The sequence below is a fragment of the Canis lupus genome, chromosome 24, assembly GCF_011100685.1.
Source record: "Canis lupus familiaris isolate Mischka breed German Shepherd chromosome 24, alternate assembly UU_Cfam_GSD_1.0, whole genome shotgun sequence".
Classification (NCBI taxonomy): Eukaryota; Metazoa; Chordata; class Mammalia; order Carnivora; family Canidae; genus Canis; species Canis lupus.
Window position 1 is genome coordinate 38,735,162 of NC_049245.1, and position 13,187 is coordinate 38,748,348.

The window sequence follows — 13,187 nt, forward strand, 5'->3', positions numbered from 1 at the left end:
TGCCGTCCATGTAGAGCATACACCAGATTTCAAAGAGTTAGTATGAAAAAAAAAAAAGAAAAAAAATGTGAAATACCAAAATAGTAAGTTTTTGTATTGATTACATGTTAAGATGACGTTTTAGCTATATTGAGTTAAATAAAATATATTAGCAAAATCAATCTCACCTGTTTCTCTGGACCTTTGAAAAAGCTATTCGAAAGTTTAAAATCACACATATTGCTCACATTATATTTTTCCTGGACAGCCTGGGTCTGAAGTTCTCTTAAGGTCTATTGATAACACAAAGGATGCAGTGATTTACATTTGAAAAGGGCTTTTCTAAAGACTATCTTCTTCGGAAAAACTCAGGCCAGATAGGAACTATTATTACCCTTCCCCAGTTTAAGAGGAGGAAGTAAAGTTCTCCTTCAGAGTCATTTATGGGTTCTTTTGAGTTATATTTTTATGCCAGAACACTGAGCATTTGGGAAGAACGAGGAGGGTTGCAGTATTAAATGCAGGGGGACCTATTCCATTTAGTTTCTTTGTAGGAGCTGCAGATAAAATAACTCTGGGTAGCTGTGACTCGTGATAGAAATGACGCTTCATAAGTTACATGTGTCCTGTTTTATACTAGTTTATCATGTGGCAGTCTTTCTATTTTTCCTATCAAGATCTTTTTTTATATCTAACACGGCAGCAAAAGACCCAGTGCTCCAAACTGCTTGTCATTTTAGGGCTGGGCAGGCGTGTTGGAGATGAGGGTTTCACCAAAGCCATTGGGTGGAAAATTTCTGTTTGTTTGCTTCCATTTTCAGACCCCCCAACTAAGCTCATATTTGTCACCTTTTGCTCACAAACCTGCTCCAACTTGATTTTCATGAAGGCAATGGCTAAGGTGGCTCACAGTGGGGTTTTTGTTTGTTTCACTTTGTCTTTTTTTTTTTTAAAGATTTTATTTATTTAAAAAAAAAAGGATTTTATTTATTTATTCATGAGAGACACACAGAGAGAGGCAGAGACACAGGCAGAGGGAGAAGCAGGCTCCAGGCAGGGAGCCTGATGTGGGACTGGATCCTGGGACTCCAGGATCATGCCCTGAGCCAAAGGCAGATGCTCAACCGCTGAGCCACCCAAGGCATCCCTTGTTTTGTCTTTGAATGAATATAGGTTTCATATAAGGAGCCTGTATCTCTCCCACACACTCTACCTTTCTTCAGGATTGTTCAGTGACGGCAGCAAGAAGAAAAATGTCTCAGATGGAAAAATGCAGCCACGGAGTTGATTGTCATGGCTGGAGCTGTGTGACGGTGACATTTGGCTTGGGAAAGCATCCCCAAAAGCAAAGTATTCAGGGAGTGGACGATGTAGGTGAAGACTAGAATTGTTATAATCCCAGTAGGTGACATTCACAACAGAGTTAGATTTTGTGCCAAGGATCCAAGTCAGCATTCAGGGTGATAGCTGCAGATATGATGTCATCATTTTATGTATCACAAGAGAAAAGACTTTCAATTAAACTATGACACACTAATGAGTATAGAGGTATCCTGCTTTCAGAGATGTGAAAAAGCATTTCACTGAATCGTGATCAGTGAAATTTGGGGTCAAATTACCTCTGAAATCCCCTTAGGGAAGACCCCAGGTTGAAGATGGACAGCTCTGAACAAACAGCTGTCTCTTTGCACAGCCGCTGAGATAGCTGGCTACCGGTTCGGAGAACACAGCCCAGTTATGGTGCATCTTTATTCACCGGGGCCCTAGAGGTGAGCTGCTGACATCTGGAACCGAGGCACAGCCAGGAACTCTCCCTCCAGGGTCACGCCAGGGCCCCCTTGCGCCTATGCCTGCCAAATCATGTACACTTGCAACATTATTCTCTCTCTTTAATTTTCCCAACTCCTCTGTTTGAATTTCCCCATAAATTTAATTTCGTATGATGCAAGTATTTACTCTGTGCTGGGAACTCTATTAATACTTTGCACACAGGGGCACTGGGGTGGCTTGGTGGTTGAGCATCTGCTTTCAACGTGGGTCATGATCCTGGGGTCCTTGGATGGAGTCCTGCATCATGCTCCTCGCAGGGAGCTGCTTCTCCTCCTGCCTATGTCTCTGCCTCTCTCTATGTGTGTCTTATGAATAAATAAATAAAGTCTTTATAAAAAGAAAGATGTTTAAGCTAACCAAACCTGAGCGGCCAACTTTCACCAGCCCAGAGGAAACGTATTTTTCCTTGCCTATGCAATAATTCCTTGATTGAGTTTCAGAAGGTCATTACTATCTAACAATATGCTTACTCAGTAGTTATAAAAGAGAGGACATAAACAAGATGGTTTTCAAATAACCCACTGATATTCTAAGATAACAGCCCCAAGACTTAAAGTACAGATTGTATAAAAGATAACCAGGAAGGAATTTATAGCTGGGACCAAGGTGATACAGCTATGTTTGCTGGCTCAGCAGTAATAACTTAGGTGTAATTTTAAGGATATGCTTTTTTGGGAACTCAGAGTCTTGTTTAAACCTATCATCACAGCAAAAAGAATGCTGAAAGCAGTCTTTCCTTTGCAATCACAAGAAAGAACCCTAAAAAGAGCCAACAATGACTTATGTCACTCTTTATTCCCCCTTGACAAATGACTATTTTTTTTTTCTGAAATACAGCTTGAATCCATTTCTATCTGACTGAGTGCATTTATATTTAAAACCTAAAGAAGGGAATCCCTGGGTGGCTCAGCGGTTAAGCGCCTGCCTTCCGCCCCGGGCGTGATCCTGGAGACCCCGGATCAAGTCCCATGTCAGGCTCCCTGCATGGAGCCTGCTTCTCTCTCTGCCTCTCTCTCTCTCTCTCTCTGTATTTCTCATGAATAAATAAAATCTTAAAAAAATAAATAAAACCTAAAGAACTGTGACTATTGAGAACATACTGTTTGCCAGCCACTGTGTTAAGTTCTTTACAAATATTAGCTCCCTGACTCCACTCCCTCCAATAACCCAGGAGAGGTGGGTAGGTCCCGTACAGTACCATCTTTATTTCACAGATGGAAGACTCAGGCTCAGAGAAGCTAAGCAATTTTCCTAAAGTCACACAGCTAATCAGTCATAAAGCTGGAATTTGAACCCAAATCCGCATGGCTTCATGGGCCTTCTTTTTCTTAAAGGAGTTTTCCTACATTGTCTGCCTAGAAGCCACACAAACCATCTAATTCAATCTCTCCATTTGCTTTGAAAAACAGTCCAAAAAATTATGGGAATTTTGAAAATTAGGAAATTGGGTTACTGTTATGGATTGAACTGTGTCCACCAGTGCAGAGGTCAATCACACGAATGCCTTCAAGACTGCTCTACAATAATACGCCTTAAAGTTTAAGGCAGTTCCATTTCTCACTCTGTCAAGTGAGTCAGGAGAGGGAAATACTATGAATATCCCTGCATCAGGATGTTTTCAACAGTAAGTACCAATGAGTAGTCTCAATTTGATTCAAATCATAAGGCCATGTTTTACTTCACTTAAGAATCTGCTCGAGGACTGGTTCAGGAGATCACCTGTATCATCTGGAAACCAGCCCTCTCCAACCTTCTAGCCCATCATCCTGTGCTATTGGCTTGGTCCCTGAGTGAGTGTCCTCATGGTCACAGAATAGCTGCTGTAGCTCCAGCACTTCCTCTCACAACAGGGTCAAAGGCAGGAAAGGAGGCATCTATCCTTGAGCATCCATTTTTACAGAGGAGGGAAACCTTTCTGCAAAGCCCCCCCTAGCAATGTTTCTCTTTTATCGCTGTGGCCAAGACCAGATTACATGCCCACTTCTAGAACTATCTCTGGCAAAAGGGTTCGATGGATGAGTATAAATATAGTGGAACCTTATTCTCCTTGAGTGTCCACCTCCTGATGCCTGACTACAATCTCGATCTGATAGCAATCAAGAAAGGGGAAGTGGCAACTGGCTAGGTAAGAACTTCAGGCATAGTAGCGTTTTAGGAAAACTACTTGGGATGCTGGACAATGGAAGTTCACTTCATATGTCCTTAGACTCTGCTGCACTGCCCGTGTCTTCACATTTCAGGCTTTACAATCACCTTGCTGCTGTCAGTGAGGTGAGACGCTCACCTGCAAGGTGGGATTGTTCCATTACAAAAATATGCCTGGTAATGAAAATTTCCAATTACGGAGACTCAAATTAGTGTGATATTTTAACTAGTAACTCAACTGGGGGTTGCTAAAGATGGAAAGAGACAAACTTAAAGATGGAAAGTGATAAACTTAAGCCTGACAAAGAAAAGGGCATGAAATCAATTTGTATGTAAGTTGCTCCCAGGTAGAAGTTTCCAGAAGATAAGAGTTGCACAGAAACCATTTTCTTCGGGGTTAAAATTCTTCTTGAGACCCTTCTTCCTGCCCGTTTAAAAGCAGCTGAACACTGATGTGAAGGGTTGATAGTTTGTGAGAAAAAGAAATGCCATCTTTCTGGCTGGTTTACAGAGAAAGAAGAGTGAAATACGTTGTGTACATTCCATCCTTACTAATTCTCTTTCCAAGGTGGACTGTGACTCCACATCCTGCCCCGCTGTACGTGGGCAGAAGTAATAAGACAAAGAACTGAATGGATTGTTTTCGCATCTAGTTTGCGGCTTGAGATAATCCTGCCCTAGAGACATTACATTTACTTAATTGCAGAGAAGAGCTGATGGTCATGAAATGGGTAGTAGTGATTATGACAGCAATCGCTAACATTTCCAGAACACTTGCTATACACTGGGCATTGTGCAAAGCAGTTTGGTGTATAAAACTGCAATCACAAACTGGGTTGCTATGAAGCCAGCTACCCAGTAAGGTGGACTTCTTGGTTAGGCCCATTTTATAGATAAGAACATTGAAATTTAGAGAGAGCCATTAATAATACTGATAGAATACTTAAGCTTTAGTTCTGGCTCTAATACCAATAAGCTATAAAACTGTAGAGGGGGGCAACCCGGGTGGCTCAGCAGGTTTAGCACCACCTTCAGCCCAGGGTGTGATCCTGGGGTCCTGGGATGGAGTCCCACGTCAGGCTCCCTGCATGGAGCCTGCTTCTCCCTCTGTCTGTGTCTCTGCCTCTCTCTCTGTGTCTCTAATGAATAAATAAATAAAATCTTAAAAAAAAAAAAAAACTGTAGAGGGTTGAATTATAATCCTCCAAAAGATAGGTCCAAGTCCTAAACCCCTGGAACCTGTCTGTGTGACCTTATTTGAAAAAAAAAAGATCTTCACCCAAGTAGTAGAGTTAAGGATCTTGAGATGAGAGGATCCTGGATTATCTGCCTAAATGGGCCCTAAATCTGATGACAACAGTCCTTAGAAGAAGAGAAGCAAAAAAAAAAAAAAAAAAAAAAAAAAAAAGAGAGAGAGAGAGAGAAGCCAGGGGCTTCTGGATGGCTGGGTTGGTAGAGTATGTGCTCTTAATCTCAGGGTGGTGAGTTCAAGCCCCATGTTGGGTGTAGAGATTACTTAAAAAATAAAATCTTAAATTAAAAAAAAGAAGAGATGGGACACCTGGGTGGCTCAGTGGTTGAGCATCTGCCTTCGGCTCAGGGACTGAGTCTCATGTCCAGCTCCCTGCATGGAGCCTGCTTCTCCCTCTGCCTGTGTCTCTGCCTCTCTCTCTCTGTGTCTCTCATAAATAAACAAATAAACAAACAAATAAAGAAAGAAAAGAAAAAGAAAAAGAAAGAGAAGACAGAGACACAGAGATGAAGGACATGTGAAGATGGAAGTGTAGGTCGGCGGGGTGTGCCGGGAGCTGGAAGAGGCAGGAAGGATTCTCCCCTGGAGCCTTTGGAGGGAGCATCACCCTGCCTCCACCCTGATTTGGACTTGTGCTCCCCACAACTGTGAGAAAATAAATGGCTGTAGCTTTAAACCATTCAGTTTGTGGTTGTTTGTAGGGCAGCCTGTGAAACTGACACAAGAACCACAGGTGAATCTTCTGGGCTTTGGTTTCCTCATGTGCAACACCCTAGGTTGGGACCACAGCAGGGGTTCTGGTGAGAGGCCCCAAACGTGGGTCAATCTGCACGCAGAGAGCTGGGGGGGAGGGCAGGTAAACCAGACCTTCTCACCAGGGGTGGTTTTACTCCCCGGGGAACACCACCGACAATGGCTGCAGACATTTTTGTTTTCACAATTGGGTGAAAAGGAAGGGGGGATTAGTGGGTGGAGGCCAATGATGCTGCTAGATACCCCGGTCACACATGACACCCCACAGCACATGTGACATCCCACAACAGAGCATCACACAACCCAAAGTGTCAGGAGTGCTGAGATTGAGAAACTCTGAGGTCTACCAGGCAAAAGTGCTCTTACAAGCAAGGTCTTCCTGAATTTTCACAGCTGCCCTTTAAGGCAGGTCTTATTAGTGGTACTTTTCCTATTTTACAGTCGGGTAAACTGAGTCTAAGAGAAGTGAACTGATTTCCTTAAGGCCGCACAGCTAAGGGGTGGCAGCGCTGGTATTTGACAGTTTTGCTTTGGTCTTTTTTTTTTTTTTTTTTTTTTTAGATTTTATTTATTTATTCATGAGAGAGACACACACACACACACACACACAGAGAGAGAGAGAGAGAAGCAGAGACACAGGCAGAGGGAGAAGCAGGCTTCATGGGGGGAACCCGACGTGGGTCTTGATTCCAGGATCCCAGGATCACACCCTTTGCTGAAGGTGGCGCTAAACCACTGAGCTACCCAGGCTGTCCTACTTTGGTCTTTAAAAAATATATATAGTTATATTTATTTAATATATCCTGAAATTGCTTCCCTCCCTCATTTGTAGTATTTCAATACCCATTTTAAGCAGAATGATGGGGTTGACAGATGCTACTCTTCTTCTTTTTTTTTTCAAGAATCGGGGGGACGGAGGGGAAGAAGGAGAGGGAGAGAAATTCAAGCAGGCTCTAATTCTATGTGGAGCTGGAGGTGGGGCTGGATCCCATGACCCTGAGATCATGACCTGAGCTGAAATCAAGGTCCATCACTCAACTGACTGAGACATACAGGCGCCCCAGATAGATGCTATTTTTTTTTAATTTAATGTCCTTTTGGTTTGTATAATAACCAGTTGGAAAGTCCATATCTGGGGCACCTGGGTGGCTCAGTGGTTGAGTGTCTGCCTTTGGCTCAGGGTGTCATCCCAGGATCCTGGGATCCAGTCCCGCATCGGGCTCCCCACAGAGAGCCTGCTTCTCCCTCTGCCTGTGTCTCTGCCTCTCTGTGTCTCTCATGAATAAATAAATAAAATCTTAAAAACAAACAAACAGACACTACAACCCCTACCTCTCTATATAGAAGAAATTATAACACAAGATAATAATACCTGGTTTCATTTTTTTCACCTCTTAGTATTGTCCAGGAACATGCTTTGTTATATCAAATTCTCAGGGCAGCTTGATGGATAGGTGCTGTTTTCATGATTCCCATTTTATAAATGAGAAGACTAAAGTTTAGAGAAATCATGTGATTTGCTTCTGACCACCCAGCTCTGAAGACTCATGAGTGTAGCTGTCAGTGAGCTAGATTTAAATTACTTTCTTTTCTTTTCTTCTTTTTTTAAGATTTTTATTTTTAAGTCATCTCTACACCCAACATAGGGCTTGAACTCACAACTTCAAGGTCAAGAGTTGCATGCTCCTCCAGCTGAGCCAGCCAAGTGTTCTAGCCAGCTGGGTTTAAATCCTGGCCAGGTCACTCACTGGCAGTGGACCTTGGGCAAGTTACTTAAACTTTCTGAGCCTTGGTTTTCACAAAATGCTGCAAAGTAATTCCTACTTATAGCTTTGTTGCAAAGATTAGATTAGAACAGGCCGGGACAAACTGTGGTCCTTGGGCCAAAGAAGTTCCACCATCTGTTTTTGGATGGCTATGAGCTAAGAATGGTTTTTGCATCTTTAAATGGATGGGGAAAAAAAATCAAAAGAAAAATAATATTTCATAACATGAAAATTCTATGAAATCCAAATTTCAGCGTCCATAAATAAATCTTATTGGCACAGAGTCCACCCATTCCCTTACGCATTGCCTTCAGTTGCTTTCACGCTGATGGCAGATCAAGCAGTTGCCACAGAGACTGTACAGCTTGCAAAACTTACAGTATTTACTCTCCGACTCTTCACAGGCAAAGTTTGCTGACCCCTGGATTAGATGACAAATATAAAGTCCATACTGGGTACTCAATAACCATTATTATAAACAACAACAAAAAGAATGATGTATCAGTTGAAATGACCTGTAGATCTGAAGTAAGTGTTGAAAATTATAGTGGATTTTGGTAGGATTTGTCATTACTTGGAGAGAGGAGAGCAGTTATCCACTGAGTGACTCAAAAGACCAAAGATACAGGGAATTAGTATTTATTTATTAAATAGAAATCTATGTGCCCCCAGCTGTTGGCTCTCATCACCTGCAACTATGTACATTTTTACTCTTGATGCAAGCATTTCTATAGACTTTATATGTTTTTTAAAGACTGTATTTTCTTTTCTTTTCTTTTTTTAAGATTTATTTATTTATTCATGAGAGAGAGAGAGAGAGGCAGAGACATAGGCAGAGAGAGAAGCAGGCTCCTCACTGAGAGCCTGATGTGGGACTCAATCCGCAGATGCCGGGATCATGCCCTGAGCTAAAGGCAGGCGCTCAACCACTGAGCCACCCAGGGGTCCCTTTTTTTTTTTTTTTTTTTAAGATTTTATTTATTCATGAAAGACACAGAGAGAAGCAGAGACATAGGCAGAGGGAGAAGCAGGCTCCCTACAGGGATCCCAGGACCCCGAGATCCTAACTTGAGCCAAAGGCAGATGCTCAACCACTGAGCCACCTGGGTGTCCCTCTATTATAATTTTTAAAAAAGAAAATCGCATCATTGTTGGTCCCCTATTCTTAAGTCATTTTATTATTTAAAATGATAAGTCTGGGGATTCCTGGATGGCTCAGCAGTTTGGTGCCTGCCTTCGGCCCAGGGTGTGATCCTGGAGTCCCGGGATCGAGTCCACATCGGGCTCCCTGCATGGAGCTTGCTTCTCCCTCTGCCTCTCTGTCTCTCATGAATAAATTAATAAAACCTTAAAATAAAATAAAATAAAATAAAATAAATAAAATAAAATAAAATAAAATAAAATAAAATATCTGCATATTTCCCCTCACAGAAAGGTTTGTTAATTGTTTAAGACAACACAGCCTGAACTAGAAATTTAAAATTATGCTTGCATCCCACGACCTCCACATTTTTTTAATGCTACCTTTCTCTCTTACACAATGACAACCAACTTAAACCTACCAGTTGTGTATTTTCAAATAGATCTAACCTGTGCTACTAGTTTGACAAGTATTACCCCATACTGGAAGCAAGAGGAATGTTTTCTAAGTAGCCAGTTGTTACACTTCGGAACTAAATCAAACCTGTTTTTCCAGCTTATAAGTAACCTTTTAATTATGCAAATAAAAGTACTACCTAAAAGTTAGGTCAGGAGAGGAAAGTCTGAGTAATTAATCCCAGTAAACATAATGTTATCTTTTTATGTGAGCATGCATTTCACCAACCAGGTGACATTAAAGTTAAAACCAGGTGAGCTTATCAGACAACATGATTAAGGACTTTAACATCCAGCCAAACTAAACCATAAAAGAATTTGTTCTTTTATACTTATCAGTAGGCATCCTGAGTTGAGCTTGCATACTCTAACCGTCAAGGTAAAAATATTCGTGTTCGTCAGCATTCACTAAGAAGTCTGATTTCTTTTTAAAGGATTTTATTTCTTTTTTCATGAGAGACACAGAGAGAGAGGCAGAGATATAGGCAGAGGGAGAAATAGGCTCCCTAAGGGAAGCCTGATCAGTAGGACTAGATCCCAGGACCCCAGGATCATGACCTGAGCCAGAGGCAGACGCTCAACCACTGAGCTACCCAAGCACCCCGAGAACTCTGATTTTCCAATGATTCTGTTTTTAGTTTAATCATGGGTTACTGCTTAAATGAACTTACATGTATGTGCCTTAAAATTTTAACAGCTGTTATTGCTGAGTTGTAGGATCTCGAGTGATTTTCTATTTTACTTTCCTGTATTTTGCTACCGTTCTTCTATGAAGATGTACTACATGTATCGTAGACTAAAAACGTAAAAACAAAATACTTCATTAACATATCATTTAATGCATCCAGCTACTTAGTATGGATCATCTCTTACATACTCCCTCACTTCCTCTTTAGAAGCAAGAGACTGGGCAGCCCCCGTGGCTTAGCTGTTTAGTGCCGCCTTCAGCCCGGGGCGTGATCCTGGAGACCCAGGATCGAGTCCCACATCAGGCTCCCTGCATGGAGCCTGCTTCTCCCTCTGCCTGTGTCTCTGCCTCTCTCTCTCTCTGTCTCATGAATAAATAAATAAAATCTTAAAAAAATATCTCAAGTGGGTGAATGCTACTTGAATTGTGCTCAGTCTTCTGTGATCCAGAGCAAGGAAATGGAGTGAACAGTATTTCTCGTAGAAGCAAGAGACTGAAAGCTCATTGATAAGTGAACTCGTAAATAGAAAAGTATTTTGCAAAGTACCAAACCTTAAAAAGAATAATACGCTAATAGTCTTATAAGCCTACACAGGGCATCTTCCTTCCGTGGGTGAATCGCAACAGGTGGGAAAAGCAGAGCTTTGCCAATAGCTGGATACGTGCCCGTTGGCAGTCTGTTTGCACTGTTTGGGTCTCAACTCTGCTCTTGTGTTGAGAAAACCACCACAATGCATAAACAACGTGTGTGGCTATGTGCCAATAAAAATGTGTTAGGGGCACCTGGCATGCAACTCTTGATCTCAGGTTGTGAGTTCGAGCCCTCGTTAGTGTAGAGATTACTTAAAAATAAAATCTTAAAAAAAAAAAAAGAAAAAACAGGGGCGCCTAGGTGGCTCAGTCGGTTAAGTGGCCTTCTCCTGATTTCAGCTCAGGTCATGATCTTCAGGTAGTGAGATTGAGCCCCGCATAGGGCTCTGTGCTCAGTGCGGAGTCTGCTTCAGATTCTTTTTCTTCCTCTCCCTCTCTCTCCAGCTGGCCCTCTCTCTCTCTCTCTCTCTCAAATAAATAAATAAAATCTGTAAAAAATTGTGCTATGGACTCTAAAATTTAAATTTTATATGATTCTCATGTGTCACAAAATATTCATCTTCTTTTTTTCTTTTTCAAAGATTTATTTATTTGACAGAGAGCAAGAGTGAGCATGTGCAGGCGAGCACAAACAGGAGGGGCAGAGGGAGAGAGAGAGAGAGAGAATCTCAAGCAGACTCTGTGCTGAGCACACAGCTGGATGCAGAGCCCCAACTCACAATCCTACGACTGCCACCTGACTGAAATCAAGAGTTGGATGTTCAACCAACTGCACCACCTAGGCTCCCCTATATTATTCTCTTGATTTTTTTTTTCCCAACCATTTAAAAATGGAAAAACCGGGCAGCCCAGGTGGCTCAGCAGTTTAGCACCGCCTTCAGCCCAGGGCATGATCCTGGAGTCCTGGGATCGAGTCCCACGTTGGGCTCCTTGCATGGAGCCTACTTCTCCCTCTGCCTGTGTCTCTACCTCTCTCTCTCTGTTTCTCATGAGTAAATAAATAAAATCTTTAAAAAATAATAGAAAATAAAACTGGAAAAACCCTGCTTAACTCATATGTCATATAAAACTGGTGGTGGGACATAGTTTGGACCACAATTCTAGAGTTTTCTCCCAAAAGATATAAAAAGGAGGAAGAAGACATTACGACGGGGAAGGACTTCCAAACCAGTGTTTCCCACTGGGTACCTTCATAATTGTTGCCAAGTCTGAGTAGCTAATATTTTACTTAATATATATAAAACAATTGAACTCATATTCTTTTACTTACACAAATGTATTTTAAAAGGAAATTCTGTATATTATTACTATGAATGGAGAACTCAGTATGAGTTATTATAAATGAAAGATAATGGTACAAATATATTTAAAAAATTACATTCTAGTTAAGTAGGTACTCTAAACCTGCTAATGGCTCTGCACTTGAAGCCTTTGTTAAACAGGAGAAATCAGTAAGTGTGAATCGGCATTAAGGATCTATTAGCACCAAATACAGATTTTCTCCTTAATGTAATCAGGGAGGAAGAAGGTGAACCCTCTCTTTCATGAACGCCATGTCCACCCGCCACTGAAATTATCTAGCATAGGAATTAAAAAAAATCTCCGCAACACTCCCTTGGGCCCAGTCCTCACTTTGGGAACATTGTCCAAGTTCCTCAAAGCACATTCCATGGTGATGGGCATTAAATAGATCCCAAAGGCAGCCAAGATTTTGATTATCATGTATTGAATAAAGAGCAAGTTTACTTAAAAAATTTTTTTAAAGTTTATTATTTTAGGACCAAAGTTTGCTTATCAATAATTTACCTACAATTAAAATATGGTTTGTGGGACACCTGGCTGGCTCATCTGATGGAGCATGCGACTCTTGATCTCGGTTGGGGGTGTAAGTTTGAGTCCCCGTGTTAGGTGTAGAGATTACTTAAAAATAAAATCCTTAAAAGTAAAATAAAATATGGTTTGTGAGTGAACCATATTTCCCATAGAACAGATGGGAGGGTCATAAAACTCTCACTGAGTGTGTCGGAGAGAGTAAAACAGGACAGTTTTCAAGAACAAAATGAGAATTTCAAATTAGCTTGTTTGTTTGGGGGAACAATGTACCTATTAGTAGACTTAGGAAGTTTATTTGCAACTTCATTCCTATGAGTTTTGGGGCCCCTTCCATAACTAGTTTCCCACTTTGGGGCTTATAGAATTGAATTTACTGTGAGAGTAAATTCTGTGAGAGTTCTCCATTTCAATTTAGGGCCTGGTGGTTTTTTTTTTCTCCCCTCTAGGCAAAGGAGATTAAATTAGTATTTAAATTTCGCGTGAAGTTTACCAACATTTTCCACTCTTTATTTTTGCTGTGGGTTTAAGAGTAAAATCTTGTCTTGTTCTTTTACATTATAATTGCTACTTAGGATTCTAGGTTGCAATTTTGCTGTTATGTAAATTATATCACTTCAGTAGCAAACCCCAGCTAATAGCATTTATTTTCTTCCTCTGCCTTTGGAAACGGATTCCTTTTGAAAAGAAATGCAGAAACTAATGAAAGCAAGGCCCAGTATCTCCCTAGATCTAGCTTCTGATTTTATACCAGTCC